Here is a 22,438-nt window from a genome sequence, read left to right as displayed (position 1 = left end):
GACCTCCCCAGAGCCACGGGGAGACCAGAGCCCTGGTCACCGTGCCTGCCATGCAGACAGCAACAGTGCCCTTGCAGAAGAAGTTCACTTACGTTTTGGTTTTGGTTTTGTTTTTGCAACAAGTGCAGGACTCTTTTCCTGGACTTTATCACTTAAGTTTTGTTCTTCCAGTTTTTCCGTTTCTTCCAATAAAGTTATTGGTTCATAAATAAATAAAGGTCTCCGGTTGATTCATGTGGGCAAATCTCTCATTTTTAAGTTTTAAAACAGGTATCCAGGAGTTTCTGAACACAGCCATACCACAACCATATGCAGCTCAGGATCTCCACAGTGGGAGGGAGAAGGTGTTCCATGGGGCCCTGGAAAACACAAAATCAGTCTTCCCCTTATAAATAATGTAGGTATATGCGGGGTAGACTGGGGTGGGGTGGGGTGAGGTAGGGGTCCCTGGTGAATGTGGGTGCATGTGCGTAGTGAAAGTATAGAACCATAGCCTGGAAGTCATGATTGCAGTTGCCTCTGGGGAACAAGTGAAGGGAATGGGATTGGGCAGGGATTAAAACAAAGGGTGTCTTCAGTTTCACCTGAAATGTTTATGTGCATTAATTATGCAAATACTAATGGTTAAGTATGAGTAGCAAGATGCGGGGTGGAGGGGTTTGGAAGTCTGAATGGTGGAGTATCTCTTTGACAAGTTCACTCTGGGCAACACTGATAATGGAAAAATGAGGGTTAGGCTGTCTTGCTCATAAACACGGGGTGACTTCCCATGGTCACCAATGCCTGGCATGCATGTTGTAATAACAAAACATCCACTTATATATGTTTTCTTTCTTTGTATCATATGTATATATGCATGCTTGTGTGTGTGTGTATATATATATATATATATATGTATATACATATATATATATATATTTTTTTTAAATTCCAACCAGCAGCAGAGTTCATTTTGAAGTTCATTAGGAAGACGCCCTTTGTTGAAAAGCAGTTCGGCGATCACATTACTGGAAATGATATAGCTGCTTCCTAGACCTTTCCTGAGCCTGGCTCTATTTCTGCCCTTGGGTTTCATATCTCCAACTTTGATTTAGTTTTTGTTATTTGCTACCAAGAGAACCCAAGCTAATATGTCTTATTATCAACACACTTTTACCAGCCTCCACTGTATCTACAGTAGAGTAAATAGCTCTTCTAGGGTACTAAATGACATTTTCCCCTTTATCCCTACTACAGAGTCCACTGCATGGAAAAAGGATCAAGGGTGGAAGGGATCAAATAAGAACAATCTCCCGAATGGAAATACAGAATACTGAAGCCTGCTACCATATGCATCTCTTCTCACCTAAAAGTGTTTTCCTCATAATTTACAGAATTTTAATTCCTTAGATCAGCCTTCCCAAGACTGTGTTCAGTATCAGCCAGTGCCTCAAAAACATTCACAAGTGTTCAGTGGAAAACTTGTATTAATCGAATTAGCAGGATTTTTTGTTTTGTTTTTTCAGTTTTTGTTTACTCTAGGAATTTTATGTCTGATGTAAAGAATATACATTTTGAATGTATACCATGGGGATAAAATATTCAGTGTTTCCCAAACATTCTGATCATGGGATTCTTCTTCTACCAAATCTCACAAAACAGTATTCCAAAGAAAACAGCTTTGGAAACAATGTTAAAAGGTCCCACTGTGGGCTTCTCTGGTGGCGCAGCAGTTAAAAATCTATCTGCCAATGGAGGGGACACGGGTCCGATCCTTGGTCTGGGAAGATCCCACATGCCGCGGAGCAACTAAGCCCATGTGCCACACTACTGAGCCTGTGCTCTAGAGCCCGCAAGCCACAACTACTGAAGCCTGTGCACCTAGAGCCCGTGCTCCGCAACAAGAGAAGCCACCGAAATGAAAAGCCCATGCACCACAATGAAGAATAGCCCCCACTTGCCGCAACTAGAGAAAGCCCGCATGCAGCAACCAAGTCCCAACGCAGCCAAAAAATAAAATAAAATAAAACTAAAGTGAAAAAAAAAAAAGGTCCCATCGTGTGTTGTTCCAGAAGCACATACCTGGTAGCTAAACTTCATTCACTTTCACTTAGAGATCATTATGAGAAACTGGAACCTTTGCTGTGAAGGTTTCAGCACAGTAAGCTTTAGACAGTAAGTGTAATGCAAGGCCCTCACCATGACAGTGGGTAGATATCACACACATCCATTTTGTTTCCTGATAGGTAACTCCCAACACTGTATTTTTCCATCTATTCTAATTTCCATTTCTAAATGAATGGCCTCTGGGAATGATAACACTGATGTTTCTCCAGCACTTACATCAAAGTCAAGAGAAAGTTTAAGGCTGCTAAGTAGTTTATATTCTTCACCTCCCTCTACCTATGTATTCATCTCACCAGCAGCAGAATTCTTCATTTATTTTCCAGACTAGATGGCTGAATTTTGGTCAGTAATACACCTTTTGATCCAAAACAGTCTGTGCCTGCATCTTTTTGAAAATAAGATGACTGTTCCTCTCACCAAAGCATGCTGAAATTTCTCAGAATTCAGACATTTAACTAGAAGAAAAAATATAAGGCATACATACTACAAAACACTGTATTAATAAAGTCCAAGATTGTTAAATAAATATATAATAAGAAATGTGTTTAATGTGTAGCATGTTTCTCCTCCAGTAGAGATGATCAACATTATTCACATAATTATTTGATTTTTGAATGAGCACCTTATTGCAATGCATTCCTCTTTAGGTTCAATGCAGGACTTATCAAGTTTCTCTCCAGCCCTAAAATACATGATGCAATTCTATAAATTGAAACTGCATTATTCCCAAAGAATAGTGGGCATGAGACAATATCAAAAATCTTGCATATTTTTAAAATTTAAATGTGTTCCCACAACAACCCTTAGGTATCAATTCTCATGACACCTCCACTGAATTTGATAAGCTATTTTATTCCCAGGCAGATTCAGCATAATACAAAACTATTATTTTCTCAATATGAGAAATATTCCATCAGTTCAATACCTGATTATATAAGGCTGGAAAATAAGAATGTGATTAAAGTAAGCTTCTCAACAAGAATAGTATTTCAGTCTGGCCCATTTTATTAACCAGAACTTTAATTTGTCTACTGTTTGGCTGATTAATTCGATTCAACAAGCATTTACTCTTTTTTGTTTTAAATAAAGTCCAATATTCTCGACTGTTTATTCTAATTTTATTTTATTTTATTTATTTATTGGCTGCGTTGGGTCTTCATTGTTGCGCATGGGCTTTCTCTAGTGGTGGCGAGTGGGGGCTACTCTTCATTGCGGTGTGCAGGCTTCTCATTGTGGTGGCTTCTCGTTGCAGAGCAGGGGCTCTATGCATGTGGGCTTCAGTAGTTGCAGCACATGGGCCCTAGAGAGCATGGGTTTCAGTAGTTGCGGCATGTGGGTTCAGTAGTTGTGGTGCAGGGTCTCTAAGGTGTGTGAGCTTCAGTAATTGTGACTCACGAGCTCTGGAGCGCAGGCTCAGTAGTGTGGCGGCCAGGCTTAGCTGCTCCGCGTCATGTGGGATCTTGCCAGACCAGGGCTCAAACCCGTGTCCCTGCGTTGGCAGGTGGATTCTTAACCACAGCACCACCAGGGAAGTCCCAATCACTTATTCTTAATAAATGAGTCTGTGCCGGGGAATCAAAGTTAAATAAGACATGTACTTGGTCCAGTTAAACTAAATATATTAGCACTTTGCCAATTTTCTAAGAGGAAAATACAAGTCCAATATGAGGTTATTTTAACAAACAATTAAATCAATAGTGTAGCTAGGGAGTGTTTTCGTTTATTACTCTCCGTTTTATCTTTATAAAGAGGTATGCTACCCAGTCGTTCAACAAACTCACAAATGGGAATGCAGCAATTTTTAATAAGTATGAGAAATAATGTGGGCCAGCCATTCTTCCTCTCTGAATGGTGGACTCTAAATGAATCTAAAGCATCATCAAAAAAATAAAATAAATCAAAAAAATAAAGCATCATCATAATGACCATCATCTGGGTAAATTATGCTGTCGAAATAATATGTTAAGGAACTTCCTCTTCCTAATAAAAAGGAATGTTACCTGATGGGGAGAGAGAATTTGGGGAAGAGCAATAATACAACATGATCAACAGATTACATTTTAGCAAACAAGGACACTCATTTGTTTACATATTTTACACTGCTGTTGCCTAGAGCCAGAGGAGGCACCTGAAGGTGTATTTTACTAGTGTGGGTCACACAGGAGTCTTCTAAGGAACTGGTATAAAAACATCTTTCCAAAACTAGTAAAAAAAAAAAAAGTTATTTCCACTGTAGATTGGAACCTGTAAGTAATCTATAGGTAAATGTAACCTAAAAAAAATTAGGGCAGCCTTAATGGCAGTTCTTTATATAAGAAAGAAACACATACTTGCTGAAAGCTTTTACAGCATCACTAGCTTGCATCCACTAATAAAAACAGCCTACACTTTTTTTTTACATCTTTATTGGAGTATAATTGCTTTACAATGCGGTGTTAGTTTCTGCTTTATAACAAAGTGAATCAGTTATACATATACATATGTTCCCATATCTCTTCCTTCTTGCGTCTCCCTCCCTCCCACCCTCCCTATCCCACCCCTCTAGGTGGTCACAAAGCACTGAGCTGATCTCCCTGTGCTATGCGGCTGTTTCCCACTAGCTATCTATTTTACGTTTGGTAGTGTATATATGTCCATGCCACTCTCTCACTTTGTGATGGCTTACCCTTCCCCCTCCCCATATCCTCAAGTCCATTCTCTAGTAGGTCTGTGTATTTATTCCTATCTTACCCCTAGGTTCTTCATGACATTTTTTTTCTTAGATTCCATATATATGTGTTAGCATATGGTATTTGTCTTTCTCTTTCTGACTTACTTCACTCTGTATGACAGACTCTAGGTCCATCCACCTCATTACAAATAACTCAATTTCGTTTCTTTTTATGGCTGAGTAATATTCCATTGTATATATGTGCCACATCTTCTTTATCCATTCATCCGATGATGGACACTTAGGGTGTTTCCATCTGCTGGCTATTGTAAATACAGCTGCAATGAACATTTTGGTACATGACTCGTTTTGAACTTATGTTTTTTGAATTATGGTTTATGGTATATGCCCAGTAGTGGGATTGCTGGGTCATATGGTAGTTCTATTTGTAGTTTTTTAAGGAACCTCCATACCGTTCTCCATAGCAGCTGTACCAATTCACATTCCCACCAGCAGTGCAAGAGTGTTCCCTTTTCTCCACACCCTCTCCAGCATTTATTCTTTCTAGATTTTTTGATGATGGCCATTCTGACCAGTGTGAGATGATATCTCATTGTAGTTTTGATTTGCATTTCTCTAATGATTAATGAGGTTGCGCATTCTTTCATGTGTTTGTAGGCAATCTGTATATCTTCTTTGGAGAAATGTCTATTTAGGTCTTCTGCCCATTTTTTGATTGGGTTGTTTGTTTTCTGTTATTGAGCTGCATGAGCTGCTTGTAAATTTTGGAGATGAATCCTTTGTCCGTTGCTTCATTTGCAAATATTTTCTCCCATTCTGAGGGCTCTTTTGGTCTTATTTATGGTTTCCTTTGCTGTACAAAAGCTTTGAAGTTTCATTAGGTCCCATTTGTTTATTTTTGTTTTGATTTCCATTTCTCTAGGAGGTGGGTCAAAAAGGATCTTGCTGTGATTTGTGTCATAGAGTGTTCTGCCTATGTTTTCCTGTAAGAGTTTGATAGTTTCTGGCCTTACATTTAGGTCTTTAATCCATTTTGATCTTATTTTTGTGTATGGTGTTAGGAAGTGATCTAATCTCATACTTTCACATGCATGTCCCTGTCCAGTTTTCCCAGCACCACTTACTGAAGAGGCTGTCCTTTCTCCACTGTACATTCCTGCCTCCTTTATAAAAGATAAGGTGACCATATGTGTGTGGGTTTATCTCTGGGCTTCCTATCCTGTACCATTGATCTATCTTTCTGTTTTTGTGCCAGTACAATACTGTCTTGATTTCTGTAGCTTTGTAGTATAGTCTGAAGTCAGGGAGCCTGATTCCTCCAGCTCTGTTTTTCATTCTCAAGATTGACTTGGCTATTCGGGGTCTCTTGTGTTTCCATACAAATTGTGAAATTTTTTGTTCTAGGTCTGTGAAAAATGCCAGTGGTACTTTGATAGGGATTGCATTGCATCTGTAGATTGCTTTGGGTAGTAGAGTCATTTTCAGTGTTGATTCTTCCAATCCAAGAACATGGTATATCTCTCCATCTATTTGTATCATCTTTAATTTTTGACTCTTAAGGACATTTGGTTTGTTTTCAGTTCGTGCTAATGCACATCATGGACAGGAATCCTGCTGTACCGGTTACTCTGGTGCATTTACACAGGGCAGGGGTGAGGGCTGCTGGCTCACAGGCTATTCATATACCTTCAGTGGATGGAGAGGGCTAAATGCTTTCCAAAGCAGTTTTGTCGATTTGTACTCCAGTGTAAGCAGGGGAGAAGATTCCCATAGTACTCCAGGTCTACAATACCTGATACTACCAGATTTTGTGTATTTGTCCATTTCATTGGCATGTAGTTTCCTTGGTTTTGACTCACTTTTCTCTTATTACTTAATGAAGTCGTACACTTTTCTGTGTTTACTGACTGTTTGGATTTCCTTTTTTATGAGGTTTACATCAACTATTGTTATTTTTTATTATTATCATTTTATTATTTTTTATATCTGGCTATGTTGGGTCTTCACTGTTGCATGCAGGCTTTCTCTAGTTGCGGTGAGCGGGTGCTACTCTTCATTGTGGTGGCTTCTCTTGTTATGGAGCACGGGATCTAGGCTCACGGGCTTCACTAGTTGTGGCACGTGGACTCAGTAGTTGTGGTCGCAGGCTCTAGAGAGTAGGCTCCATAGTTGTGGCGCATGGGCTTCGCTGCTCCGTGGCATGTGGGATCTCTCCAGACCAGGGCTCGAACCCATGTCCCCTGCCTTGGCAGGCAGTTTCTTAACCACTGCGCCACCAGGGAGGTCCAACTGTTGTTATTTTGAATTCTTCTCCATTTCCAAGTAATACTCTTCCATGACTATTATCTCACTAAATTGGAGGCATTATCTGTTCACTTTCTAACTTACTAATAAGTAAGGGTTTAGTTCCTTTACACTCTTTCCTATGTGAACACTGCTCAGTAAAGTTATGTCATCATGAGTTATTCCACTGCTCATGATCTCTTTGACTTGTAGTGATATACTTAAAAACCTACATTGTTGATCAACTAGAAACTCTCTCAACGTCACGCTTTGTAAAATGAGGACATTCATGCCATCTTCCCTTTTTCCTACTTCCTGTCTACCTTCCAAACCTAGCTTTTACGTTGTCAAAGTTGAAATTTATATTCTGTTCTATGTGCAGTTAAGTCTTCTGTTATTTGAGAGTCAGTACGGAGTAAGGTTTAAGAGAACAGGCAGACAGCCTAAACTCAAAGCCTCGATCCAACCTTAAATTAGGTACAGCCTGGGCAAGCTCCTTCCCTGTCTTAGCTTCCTGTTCTCAAAAGTGGGAATGATATTAGCACCAACCTCATAAGGCTATTCAGAGGATTAAATGAGTTAATATATGCAAAAACACTGAGAGCCTAATATATACTAAGTACATACAAGTACACAATACATTTCAGTACATACCAAGTTAATACTAATACATACTAAGTATAGTTTACGTTAGTTATTTGTGATTACTTGCAAGTTGACAATAAAAGCTGCAAACCAAGACAGCATTGCCATTATTACAATGAAATTAATATTGCCCACTGCAGATGTGCTGTGTCTCTGTGTATAGACTACACCTCGTTCCATACCGTGCCAGTGTCACTGCCCTTGTGCAGGGTGACCAAATACCCCAAACCACCTTGGTCTGTTCCACTTTATACCTGTTGTCCTGATGTTATAGCATTAGAGCGCCTCCTTACACTATTGAAGTGTAAGGAGTTTGGACAAGTTCTGGTTTGGACAACAAACTAGATAGGTGGTCATTACCCCTGTGTGTCACTGAAAAGGGGCACATCTATAGTGTCAAGTTTAAGTGGATTCTTCCTTTCCTCACCAATAGTAGGTTAAAAATCAACCATAGTTTAGTTGGCTTCAGGTTTATGTCCGTATAGCCCTTTCTCCTCTGGAGTTCAAGTTCCTTCTCCTCTTCCTCTCCCTCCTCCCTTCCAACAGTGCCTAATACCTAGTAAGTACAATATGCCTCAAGGTGTTTCTAAGCTCTCAATCACACAATCAATAGAAGCCTCTCCACTCTAGACTAGCTGCAATCTGCACTGAATCCCCTACTACCTTCCTTCTTGGTTTATTGCCTCATTTTGCTGGATTATTTCTATAAATAGCTTAAGGTGTAGCATAGGAGGTCAATTTTTCAAATTTCTTTGTGTACAAAATATCTTCTTCAGCCTCCACTTATGACTCATAGTTTGGCTGGATACAAACCCCTAGGGTGAAAATTATGTGCCTGAAAAACTTTGGAGGTATCTTTCTAATGCCTTCCAGGATCCATGGTGCTGATGACAAGTATGATAAAGTCAGATTTAAAATTCTTTTTTATGTGACGAGTAGTTTTCTCTCTGGAATGGATGTATCCTCTCAGTATTTTATTCTATTTTAATTTATTTTTTCAGTATTTTAAAGTTTCACAATGAAAGGTGCCTAGGTATGAGTCTATTCTTGCTCGTCTTGCATAACTATTTTCAATCTGAGGCCTGATGTCTACTTTCAGCTGTGGGGAATTTTGTTGCCCTTTGACAGCTTCCCTCCATTTTTTTTCTGGGTCTGGAGTTTCTAATAGTAACATGTGGGATCTCCCAGATGCAGCCTCTAACATATTTCTATCACATTTTCCATTGTGTCTTTCTTTTTTATATACCAAGAAATTTTTTAAATTCCTACTGAATTTATTTCAGCAACCATATTTTCATTTCCAGGAGACCTCTCTAGCTTTCTGACCATTCTCTTTTTAATTAACACCCTAGTCTTATTTTATAGTTGCTAGCTCTTTTTAAACCTCTCTCAGGATATTAACTAAGGTTTTTCCTTAAATTATTTTGTTCTCTAAATTGTCCCTGGTCCTACTAGGATATGTTTTCACTCTTTTTCCCCCTCTCTCATGTTGTAAGCTTTACTCAACTATCAGGCAAATGACAGTTATTTTCTATTTAAGAATGAGTGCAGAAAGCTCCCTGAAGTCAACGACTGATTGGCTTCTTATGCAGGAAGAAGCGGGCAGTAACTGTAACAGGATCTCCCCCAAACACAATTTTCTCGGGTGTAAAAACTCACACTAGCTGCCCTAGCTCTCGCCAGTTTCACTGTTTTCAAAATGAAATCATCTCATTTCAGGAGCGTGAGGGCGGGACTGGGAGTCCCCTCCTCCAAACACAACCCTTCAATGAGCTCCCCTATTTCAGTCACACCTTTAACTAACTCCACCCTCTCTCCTACATGCGCATCAAAGCACGGAGCTACTTTTGCAGGTGGGGTCAGAATCCTCCTCAGTTGCAGGTGGTCCCTGTGCATATTCTAGGTGATGCTTTTCCTCTGTTCTACTGCTTTGGTTTCATACTCTTCCACCTGTCTTCTGTTTTTCTAAACTATGTTGAAATTTCCTTATTGTTGTGGGCTTATATACTTAAACACTTTGATACCATAATTGTAGTGTCTTGTCAAAATGCAGAAGAGCTAAAAGGGATCTCATGCATCTGAATCTGCTATTCTGTGGTCCCAGTGTTTAAACTTCTTGGACTTCCCCAGTGTCTATTAATGCTTTTAGAAATACAATCTCCTGGTCTACTCGTGAAGGAAATGAATACACCACATCTAAAATGACAAGGAATGAGGGTTAGATGCTCTAGGGTCTTGTCGTACTCTGCCATTTACTAATAAACCACTTACGTGCTACAAATTGTAGGTGCTCATTTATAAAACGAAAGGGGGTAACTTTACATGAACTAAAGATTTCTTCTGCTCTAACTCATAATTTTCTAAGTTCTTTTCTTAAAATTTCTCTATATTATCATTAATTTTCATTAAAAATAAAATTCGGGCTTCCCTGGTGGCACAGTGGTTGACAGTCTGCCTGCCGATGCAGGGGACACGGGTTCGTGCCCCGGTCTGGGAGGATCCCACATGCGGTGGAGCGGCTGGGCCCGTGAGCCATGGCTGCTGAGCCTGCGCGTCCGGAGCCTGTGCTCCGCAACCGGAGAGGCCACAACAATGAGAGGCCCGCGTACCACAAAAAAATAAAATAAAATAAAATAATAAAAAATAAAAATCTAACTTTCTCTTTTGAAAATCAAAGAGTAATTCCCATAGTCCTACAATAATGGGATAATTAGTTCTGAAACCTGTCAAGTTTCATGTTTCATATGAAAAGAAAATCACATTAAATAATTTTTAAGTTTAAATAATTAAGTTTAAATAATTTTTAAAAATTAAACATGGACTTTGGAGCACAAAGACAAGGTCCCCCCAAATGGTGTTCCTTTATTTACTAGAAGTGTTCAGCTCTGCATTGAAGTTGAAATAAAATAAATATATTATTTTTGAGGTGCAAAAATTTCTTATAAAAATCCATTTTTCTTTTCTGTCCATACAAACAAAAGTATGCAATGACATTAGAGGTCAGGTTTATTTGGTAATAGAATGTAGCTTCTTGATATTTTTGATTTTAGGAAAGGAGAATATCAACATCAAAACTTTTTTCAACTTTACTTTTATTTAAAATGAGGCCATATTTTCCTCTTATAAAAAGAGATTTCAAGTAGAACTGTCAATTTTCTCATCTGTAAAACAAGATCACTGAATCAGCTGACTGTATTCATTCAGAACTCAATTTCCTTATCTTATGATCACTAAGGTTCTCCCTAAATCTAATATACTAAGGTTCTAAGGAAAGGAAAATATATTACTAACGACATGTTTTGATCTTAGTTTCTTAGAGTTCAAATGTCCACCATTCACCTTGGTCTAAGCTTAAGGAACCATTCAAGGGGATACAATGCAGATGGGAGGAGAAAACAGAACCCTCACACAAGCTGTGCAGTGTTGCAATCAGGCTTCCATTTGAAAAATAATCTTCTCTATAGCTTTAAAGTGATAACTTTGTACCTGCACTGCTTCTTGTTTCAAACGGATTTTCTCTGGCTCTTCCTGAACACGTTCTGAGGAATCATCAGCCTCTTCGACTTCTGAGGAGGAAGGACTCTCTACTGTCACAGTCACAGGAAATTCTGATGGACCTGAGTGTCTGAGGAAGAAGAGAAGAGATCACAGAGTTGTTAAACTAAAGTGCAAAGAAAGAAGACAAGATTGTATAAAAGACAACACAAGCCAGATACCAAGTATCCAAATATTAGAGGACATTTAACAAAAGTGATCTGAGGTATCATTCTTTATAAATGTCTGTCACTGCTCCTTAGTCTAAAACAGGCAATGACTAAGTAAAATTACAGGAACTTATTTTTGCTATGTTACTGTACAGACCTCTGTTGTACATGCTTAGGTTTAGTAATGGGAATTGTCCATATTATTTTATTAAGTTTCTTTCACAGAAGCCAAGTGAAGATCCAAGGTAAACATTTTTTCTCAGATCAACTTTATACCGCAAATGAAAAATTTATTCTTCACCATCAGACAAAAACAGTCTGGAAGAAAACGTAGTTTTTCAGAGGAAAATACAACAGCAAAGGGACTGACGAATAATCAGAAAGTCAACATATCTAAGCTGTGAATAACAGACATTAGAATTTTAAACACTAAATCACATACACACACACAACTAAAACTGACCCATCAAAAATTTCATCTTCTCACCACCCTTAAGCCAAAACTAGGGCAACAGTAATACAATTCTCCCATCAAGCTTCACTGCCACTGCAATGTTGTTCAATAGGACATTTCCAAACATTTAAAACCTGACCTGGGCTTCCCAGGTGGCGCAGTGGTTGAGAGTCCACCTGCCGATGCAGGGGACACGGGTTTGTTCCCCGGTCTGGGAAGAACCCACATGCCGCGCAGCGGCTGGGCCCGTGAGCCATGGCTGCTCAGCCTGCGCGTCCGGAGCCTGTGCTCCGCAACGGGAGAGACCACAACAGTGAGAGGCCCGCGTACCGCAAAAAAAAAAAAAAAAAAAAAGACCTGGCCACAACCCCATAAAAGTCTACAGATCATAAAGAAGTGTGCTGGGATTATATAACCATGCAGAAAACAATTCACTAGGACATCAATTTGACAACAAGCAGCAAACCCTACAGCATAGGAAAACCCTAACAGGAGAACGAGGTGCACATCCCTCTCTCTGGGAATGCAAGGCCAGGACTGACACCCAAGATGCTCTTCTCTCAACCTCAGCAGTGGTGCCTTTCACAGAGAAACTATGCAGTCTCCCAAGACCACTGGGAAGGAGAATCTGATACTGACAGTATTAGCTTGCCATGAAGCCATAAGCGAGGGAATGTGTGTGGCCTTGGTGAGAGAGCAGAGGTTTGGGAGATGTTGCTTTATATTGGCTTTCAGATCAGGAATTTGTACATATAGCCCGCAAACAACGTTTCTTGAAAACATGTGAACATTCTTGAGTATGACAGCTCCATGTGAGGCGTCAGAAATGGCAGTCAAGTTCGTTTCACTGGGTAACAGCTGATTTGCGGACTGGAAAACAGCCTTCCTTGTTTACAGACATAACCACAAGGCTGCGTGCTGTGTGCCAAATCCACACAACTACACAGTTGCATTGGGAGAGCGACCAAACATGTTTTACATGGATTTATTTCAGAGAGGCAAATGCTTCATGTAAGGCTCTGTCAGTTTAAAAAGCAAGAAGAATGACCATCCACCTTTCCCAATTCAAGCCCTATATATCATAAATATGATAGCTACACACCAGCAACTGATTACATACATCATGAGCTTTGATGAATGGAAAGCCTCTAAAAAGATAACAACAAAACAAAGTTAGATCTTCGTGTAAATACATCACCAGTTAAACCCAGTTAATACAACTATTTAGTATTATGTACAGTATTCATACAGAATTGTGTATAAAAATAAATAAGCTCAAAAGAAGGACCTGGAAGGCTCTGCTATGGAGAAAACTGAACAGCATTCAGCCGACTGGCTTGGTAATAACTCTCTGAACTGCTGAGAGGCCCCTTCAGTTCCTATGTTCAGGATGGTTGAGATTTCAGTCTCACTTCTTTAAATGGTGATATTAATCGTTCTCTAATTTACACTCTGTGTAACGAGGATGGACCTGAGATTAAGTGTCTCAGGAAGAAGAAAGGAAACCACAGAGTTGTTAAACTCAAGTGCAAACACTGGGGATTCAACACTATATTTTATGCAACAGCAATTCACATCACCATTTGGTCATATTCTTTCTACAAAACAAAAGCTGCACTCACATGTATGAAAAGACAAAAATTAACTGCCGTCTGTATCAATATGTTAGTGTGCTTCAATCACATATGTTTTCATGAAAGTTTAAACATCAAATCACCTTTAAGATCTTGACCATGTGATCTGTTCCCTGCCAGGTCAGATTATACCCCGTGAAGTTTACTGTCTTAACAGTGATAGAGTTCTTTATACCTTGACAAGTAACTAAAAGGAAAAAAACACACACACACAATAAGATGAAGAGCCTATACATTTGTCAATCTTGACTTATTTGCTTTTCTTGAGTCAATTGGAGGTTTATAGCCACATTCTTAAAATCATTAACTACCATCTTCCCAAACAGGTAATTGATGAACTGATGCATCCTAAAACTTGTCAGTAACAAAGTGTTATTCCAGTTTACAGCAACAGTTTAATTCTATTTCGGTACTAAAACTGAATACACTGAATACTGCAAACTTTATTCCCAACCACTCAGTAAAGTACTACATACTTTTGAGACAAAGGATAAAAAAGAAAAACCTAAAAAGCATAAGACTCCTCCGATTTTCATTTCCAAAGATACATGCCAATCTTGATGATCAATCAGCGATTTAAATGTCAACTATAAACCCAGTATTTTATTAGCTGCTCTGCAGTGTACTAGAGCAATAGAAGAGAGAGGACCTCAAACCCTCTGTTCCCTCAAAGTGAAAGGCAGGCTTCCTGACCCCTCCAGACCACTACTGAACACAGAGAAGGCACACTAATCTTTCAGGACCCTAATCAAGAGTCACCTGCTTTGTGATTACTTCCATGACACACCCTCACCAACACCACTGAGTTTGCTGCTCCTACGGGACGTTACATAAATTTCCTATTTTAACACATACCACAGTGCATCATAATTATGATTGCAGATAGATGTTCTAACAATTGAAAGAGAATGATGACTTTTTTGCTCTTCATCTTGCTATTTCCCTTCCTATTTCTTGAAGAGAAACCATAAAAATATAAACACAAAAAACAGAAAATATACAAAACATGTGGTTTGTGGCTTAACACAAACTTAAGTAAGATTAACTCTGACAGTATCCAGCATGACAAACATCCATGGTACAAATGAGAATGGACCAAGGTTTGAGCAGGTACAGGAGACAATCCAGGCCTGAACAACACCGACAAAAGGTAGACAGGAAAAGGTAGACAGACGTGGTGTGAAGGAAATCACGAGACCAGTCTGATGGGAAGAGACTTAAACAAGATTGAAACTCACTTTCTAAACCTCCATCCCCAACTGGACAATTCACAAGACACAGGTGCACCAAAGAAGCCAATTATTCAATCCCTTTAATGGGGAGGAACAGTTTAAACTTTTATTGGTTTAGTTCGCCCCAAAAGTAACTATCAAATGTTGGCAGGACACAATGAAGGCTTACCTTTGTTAACATAGTTAAGTCTCTCTCTCTCACAACTAGCCCACTTAGCTCCACGTTCCTTAGAAAACCCAACACACTTACACAGCATTTATGAGCTTTACACAACTGGAAGGTCACATCTTTATTTCTTATCTCAGGAACACGACTTTTGTAAACTGTTTTCCTGTCACAACCTAAAGCAAAATTATTGTAAAATGAGTGATTTAAACCATACATTTTATCATCATTAAAAAGTATCTAAATAAAAACAAAAGCATCTGCTCTGTGCTAAGGATTAGGAATGACTCCTGCCCTTAAAGCCTTCATTAAGGAGGAAGATGTATAAACTCAAAATTTCAATCATGTGAGATAAATAAACATAACCTTTATGCATAGAGGTTCCTATGGAGGCAAAAAGTTATATCTGAGTGACGGCTTCATGATAACCCTGAGGTACAGTCTAGAAAGATGAGGCTAGGCAGAGTTGGAGTAGGAGGTGCATTAACAGCAGAGGGAACATCTGTGAAAAGACACTCAAGCCTGACTCCTGCTGGGCACTGTAAATACTGCAGGTGGGGATGACTAAAGGCCAGGGGTCCAAGTGTGAGAAGAGACAGAAATGAAAATAGAGATGTTGGCCCAAGCAAGCCTGGGAAAGAGCATGGCTTGTACCCCACAGGTGGTGAGACCTGGGGCTACCACTGGCTGAGTAAGGGTGCCTCCGCTGATTAGAAAAAGGCTCCCCGCTGCTGAAGGACCGACTAGATAAAGGGAGTGATCACAAAAAGCTCCCCTTCCTCAGGGCAAAGAGCCCCAGGAGGCTTGGCCGAACACAGTTCAGACTACACGCCTCCGTGCAGAGCACACGCTGGGTGGCTAGTCTGCACTAACTCTGTGTGGGCAAGCCATCAGAAGCATTATTTTAAGCACATCTGTTTATGTTAGAAGATCACTTAACCCGAGTAGGCACATGAACTTAGAGGAACTGAACCCAGGGGCCGTGAAACCACCCAGGAGTTTCTGCCATAGTCTGGGCAAAATGCAATATGGATGAAGAAGCAAATTTAGGAGGCCGCCAAAATTTACAGGATAGACCCACTGGGTGCAAGACATAAAGAAAGTTCAGTGAAGGAACTCTGAAGAGAATGGGCTCTGCAATAAACTTTTCTTACATTCAGTGTAAAATATTAGGCAAAATTAAGTACAGTGGCCTTTAAGGTCCCTTCCAGCTCTAATTTCTTTTGATTTCTAACTTATTACTCTGGTTGAGTAAAGTCGCTTCAGAGGTACAGAACAGTTCTTATACCTGAAGGGGATGCAAAGAATAATCTGACTTCTCTTCACCAGGGGATGAGTTGAACTGTCCTTGCAGAAGAGATAACAGAAGGTGTGAACCCCAGATCCTGGAAAAGGGCCAGGCACACGATGAGTATTCAGCTTTTCAAAATCAAATGAACAATCATTTCCTCTCCTAGATCCTCACACCCTTCCTCTGCTGGCTACTTTCTCACAGCTTATAAACATCCTCAAATATACCCACTTAAAAATCTCTCAGACCTACGATTCTTTGGATCTTCTTGTGGATGACCTAAGTCTCTACCATGCCTCCAAACACCTGTCCTCCCAAAAAGCCCAGATCTGTACCTTGGGTCCAGACCCGTCTACCAGGCCCCTCTAAAGCACCGAAGATGAAGTAAGATCCTCTCGCCACCCCCAATCCCTTCCTACTGTGCTCTGTATCTCTCAAAAAGATGAAGCTGTAAACTGTCACCCACGCTTGCTGCCCTCCCTTTTCTAACTGGTCACCATGCCTCACCCATTCTCTCTCAGATCTGCAAAACCCAGTCCTACCTTTTATAACTTAAGTGGGACCCTCAAATTACAATTCACCCAAATCAACTGCCTTCCACATGGAGGTCCGAGTGAGCCTCTAAACCACAAGTCCATCTCACTGTTCTTTGGTGTTTCCCACAGCCTTCAGGATAAACATCCAAACTTCTGACAGGACAAACAAGGCCCCCATCTCTTGGGCCTCACTAAGTTTCCAGTATCCACTCTCATTTCTTTCCCAAACCCTGAGTTCCAGTCCTGTACATTAGTTTTGCCATATTTTCTTATATTTCTCAAACTTCAACACACACTGCTCTCTCCTGCCACCCCAGGAGCTTCTACATATCCTTAGAAAGGATGGCACCTCCTCCAAGAATCCTACCCTGAACCTTCCCTTCCAAGATTCTGTGCTCTGCAAAGGGGAAAGATCGGGGGGAGGGATAAATTAGGAGTTTGGCATTAACATATACACACGACTGTATATAAACTAGATAATCAACAAGGACCTACTGCATAGCACAGGGAACTCTACTGCATATCCTGTAACAAACTAGACGGGAAAAGATTCTGAAAAGGAATGGATGGATATCTGTATAACGGAATCACTTTACTGTACACCTGAAACTAACACAATATTGTAAATCAACTATCCTCCAATATAAAATAAAAATTAAATTAAAGAAAAAAGATATTCTGGGCTCTGTAGCACCAGAAATCACTTCTTCCAGAGCACTGACTACTGTGCTTGTGTTTACTTGCTGCCCAGTAGAAGGGAAGATTACCTAGGGCAGAAGCATCCTCCCCAGCAGCCCTTGGTTCTGACAACTCATTCAAGTGCCAGGCTACTTTACACACATAACCTGCTTAACTAATTCTAAGAACCCACAGAAAGACTGGTTATTAACGTCATTTTACAAGTGTGGGGATTGCAGTGCAAAAGAAACCTGCCCAGGCCACAGAGAGCATAAGCCCTGGAATTCACACCCTAAGCTGCCTTCACACCGGTGCTCATTGCACTATATGATACGACTATTGAAAACAAATTTTTTTTCCTGAGCCCTGTTTTAATGGAAAGGAAATGAAGCCGGGATATATCCATTTCCTAATCGCTTTGGTGTGTACCAGGCAAAGTCATTCAACAGACCAGGTAACATCTGTGTAACAATTAACGATGCTCCAAACTGTGCTAAGTGTTCTACTTTGTAGAGTCTAGAAGCATTAACACAGTGCATCCTTCTATCCGCCACAGAGACTGGGTCCTGTTCAGCCCACGTTACAGATGGGAACACTGAGACCTTGAAGCCTTAAGGCACTCGGCCGGGGTCACCGAGCTGGCAGGAGTCCTAGGCCGCACGCCCCGTCTAGTGCACGCACACCCGGGCACTGGGCACTGTTTCTAGCGCCCACCCTCCACCATTTAAAACCCCGCTTCTCAGCGCCCACACGAGGGGCCCTGGAAGCCGGAAGTACAAACCTGTCTCGACAAGCCGTGGCTGGAAGAAGCTCTGGATACAGATAAGGGGCAGCGGGCGCTGAGGAGCGGCGCCCAGTGCACCCCGTGGAGGCGGTCGGCCTTAAGTCCAGCAGGCCCTCCTGTAGGGAAGCGCGCACGGAGGGCAGAGGCACCGAGTCCTGCAGCGCGCACAGGTCCTCAGAGCGCGGAAAGATGTCGGCCGCGCTGTCCCGGCGCAGCTTCACTGAGTCATCATGGCCCGAGCGCGGCCTCAGGGACGCTGGATGCGGACACGATGCCCACACCCGCCTGGGGGCCCCGGCTCGCCTCCCGGCCCCTCGGGCGCCCACCGCCCGTCGGCTGCGGCCCCGCAGCGTGCGGAGGACCGGCGTCGCAGCCAGAAGACATAGGGCCACGGGCCCCAGCTAGACCAACCCCGCCATGCCGCGTTACGAAGACCCCGCCTGGCCTGGTGTTGGCGCAGGCAACTACGCGCGCCACGCCGCGGGGCTGCGGTTTACGTCGGCGGGCGGTGCCGTGGGGGCGGGGCTCGAGGACGTCAGCACGCTCGCCGTGCGTCGCGTCCCCCCGCAGCCCTGTCTCCCATGGTGACGCGGCCTGAAGAGAAGGGGCTTGAGCTCTGAGACTAAGGCAGCGCGAAACGTGCGAGGTGTGGAGACTTCGGGGGTTTCCAAACAGCGTTTGCTGACTCATCCAAACAAACGTGAGACCTGGTTGTATCAACGCATTTGAAACGTAAACTCCCGTAAGTGTCTGGGCTCCCCCCGCCCAGGAGAGAGCCTGCACTCCGTGAGGGACACACGAAAGGCGGAGTGAACGTCTGCCTGTGGTCCCTCACCTGGTGCACGGGTGTGTGAATTTATGCGGAGAGCTCTTAATTTCTGTAGTTTCTGCTAACTTGACACGGTAGTTGGCAAATGGTGACGTGTTCCATGCATTCAGGACATGATCGTGGTTACTAATAATCACTTTCTTTTGTACTGACAACTCCACAGAGAATTTACTACTGAATATCCACTTTACTGAAGGGAAACTGAGGCGTAGGAAGTGAAGTGACCGAGTAAGAGGAAGGACTCAGACAACTGGTGTTAGTAAATGAACCCTGCAGGGGGCCGTTAGCCTGCGGTGGCTCTAGCGATGCGGCCGGCTACGTAAACCAACCAAAATCTAAGCCTGTCAATGCCTCAGGGTGACGCACACCGCTGAGGACAACCAGTCACAAACCACCAACTAGGCTTTAAAGCGATAGCAAGTCAGGCATTTCCTTGCTTGGCTTCTGCCCTTTTAAAATAAACATCTCTGCAGCTCCTGTGGCTGGAGCGCTCCTCACCACTTCCGCTTTGGTGGTGCCTGAATTGAATCTATTTTTGCTCACGTGAAGTCTTATTTTAAAAATGCCTCAGTTTGTCTTTTAACATTGGCCATAGAAGTTGGATTTGTGTCCAGTTTCTAGAACAGTGGTCGTCTTCTGGTCAGGCCTTAGGCGTTATGCATACAGCGTTCCTCTTCTACCACCACCTTCTGGATGCCTCCACCCACTACCAGCTCCCGCGTGTCAGATCCCCTAGATGTGGTCAGCAATGGCTTTCACACGCAGCGTGCTCACATTATAACATTGCAGACACTCCTCCGTCCTCCAGCCAGCGTGTGAACTGAAACATTACCATTCCTGTTCAAGAGCCTGCTGTGACCACTTTCCCAAACACAGCCACTCCCCAGCTGACCCTGGGTAACCACGCTTCTGAACTTGGTCTCCATCACTGCATGCATGTCTTTCTATTTAGGCTACATTTTTAAGTATTCTTAAACCTCATATAGTATTCTACTATGTTTTCTCTTCTTGCTTTTTTTAGTGTTATCTTTGCTAGGTTCATCCATGCTGACACGTAAAGATCTGTCTAGTTCATGTACTTTCCTCACAATGTAGGATTCCCATGTAGGGAAGTACAGTAATTTATATGTGCATTTTCCTGTTGATGGACATTTAAATTGTTTCCAATTTTCAGTATGATTTCTGTTTTAAAACATTTTTATATACTTTCTAAAGGTAACTTTACATTTACTGTTATTACAAAATATTGCCTATATTCCCTGTGTTGTACAATACATCCTTGAGCCTATCGTACACCCAGTAGTTTACATCTCTCACTTCCCCACCCCGTGTTGCCCCCGCCTCTCCCTCCGCACTGACAACCATTAGTTTGTTCTCTATATCTCTGACTCCCCTTCTTTTTGTTATATTCACTAGATTGCTGGATTTTTTAGATTCCATATATAGGTGATATCCTACAGTGTTTGTTTTTGTTTGACTTATTTCACTGACCACAATGCCCTCCAAGTCCATCTGTGTTGCTGCAAATGGAAACATTTCTTTCTTTTTTCAGGCTGAGTAGTATGCCATTGGTTATATGTACCTCTTCTTCTTTATCCATTCATCACTTGATGACACTTAGGTTGCTTCCATATCTTGGTAATTGTAAATACTGATGCTCCGAACATAGGCGTGCATGTATCTTTTCAAATACATGTTTTTGAAAACATGTGTTTTTGTTCTTTTTGGATTTACAGCCAGCAGTGGAGTTGCGAGGTCATATGGTAGTTCTAGTTTTAGTTTTTGAGAACCCTCCATACTGTTGGCCACAGTGGCTGAACCAGTTTACATTCCTACCAACATGTACCAGGGTTCCGTTTTCTCTAAAAATTGTAGATTTCTTCCTAGGGGTAATTGAGATGATAGTTGAATAATAACATAAGATCAGGCGAAGTCTAAAGAAATTGTAGAAAAGCTGGATAGAGTAGGAAAACTTCGGTTCACTGGCGTCTGAATGTTAGAGAGACACCAAGACATATGGGCCACGTTCTAGAGAGAAGGGAAACACAGACGCAAGCTTGACATTTGGTGCAGCCTTTCTCCTTGGGGCATTTGCTGATTCAAATGTTACAGCCTAGGAGCTGAAAAGCCAAAGAGTTCAAAGGACTCTAACGACAGAAGCCAAACGGCAAGAACTGTTTTCCATTGATAAACAGCATTTTAACTATGTAGAAGCAGAAAATGAAAAGAAAGAACTTTGCATTACATTTAATAAAAGTTGAGGGAGATCTTTGTGGTATATTAGTGAACTTATTTGTGGAAATTTAGCCATGTACATTGTGTTGGAGAGGCACCAAGAGTTCAAGAATTCTCACAATTTGAGTACACAGTTGCCTTAAATGTAGGCATGTTGGCACCATTTACATAACAATAATTTGGAGGATGTTGTGTTAGTCAGCTCTTGCTGTGATAATGCTTTGGAACAAATCACACCAAAGTCAGTTACATAAACAAGAATTTATTTCTCTTGGACCTATGGGCTAGCTGCAGTGGCTCTCTTTTAGACCTCTAGATGGCTAGTTTTGCTCCGTGTTTTGGGTCAGTTTGAGGTCTGTCACACACCTCTTCGTCTGGAGCCCAACTGTGAGGCCACAGCTCCCAGGCCCCGTCTTCTCTAAAAGTTCACTGAAACATAAGAGGTGAGCCCAACCGCACAAACCCATTTAGGGCCTCTTCTGCTCATTTAAGGCCATCATGTCTGCTCATACTTCAGTGGCCAAAACATGTCACAGATCGAAGCTGCATTTAGAATATGTGTATTTGTTTAAAGTTGGGTGCTCTCACAGAAGAAGATTGCATTTTGGACAGTGTTAGCTTAGCATTTCCATTGGCATTTGCAAACGTGATAAACGTCGTGTGCACTTTTTCACCTTTGAGAACTTTTTGAAATTGTGGGACAATTTCTATGGGAAAAGAGGAAGGTACATTTTAGAACTCAACTCTAATTATGGCACTGTTGGGAGAAGAATTAATGAGATAAGGTCAATACAAATGAAAGATTGGGGCTTCACATATTCATAATTAACATTAGCATTCTACAGAATATTCCTGGAGAATTGTGATGCTTGCTTTACGTGATTTCTATCATAAATCATTATAATCTGACCAAGCCACTTCAGTAAAACATACATCATACAGTACATCGCATTTTAGTTTTCCTACCACTGCACAACTTCTCATCAGGCACAAAAGGCTACATATGGTGTGGTTCCATTTATACGAAATGTCCAGCAGTGGCAAATCCATACACACGGCAAATATTATACATTAGTGGTTGCCAGGGCTTTGGAACAGAGGGAAATAGGGAATGAGTCCTTAAAATGGGTGTAGGTTTCCTCTTGGGGTGATGAAAATGTTTTGCAGCTGAATAGTGGTGATAGTTGCGC

The 22,438-nt window shown here is 41.5% G+C and overlaps 1 long non-coding RNA gene and 1 pseudogene across 1 annotated transcript; both read right to left on the bottom strand.

The window, feature by feature from the left end:
* LOC132483040 (centrosomal protein of 78 kDa-like) overlaps positions 1 to 18,767 on the bottom strand; it is a 360,457-nt pseudogene extending 341,690 nt beyond the window's left edge.
* Positions 123 to 13,803, bottom strand: LOC132482991 (uncharacterized). Its single transcript, XR_009531030.1, has 3 exons — positions 13,581 to 13,803; positions 11,192 to 11,330; positions 123 to 359 (listed from the first exon to the last, which is right to left on the bottom strand). It is a non-coding gene; the product is annotated as an uncharacterized LOC132482991 (long non-coding RNA).
* Positions 18,768 to 22,438: the final 3,671 nt, after the last annotated feature.

This window comes from Mesoplodon densirostris (assembly GCF_025265405.1).
Source record: "Mesoplodon densirostris isolate mMesDen1 chromosome Y unlocalized genomic scaffold, mMesDen1 primary haplotype SUPER_Y_unloc_2, whole genome shotgun sequence".
NCBI classification, from domain to species: domain Eukaryota; kingdom Metazoa; phylum Chordata; class Mammalia; order Artiodactyla; family Ziphiidae; genus Mesoplodon; species Mesoplodon densirostris.
This window is presented reverse-complemented; position numbering and strand designations above follow the sequence as displayed.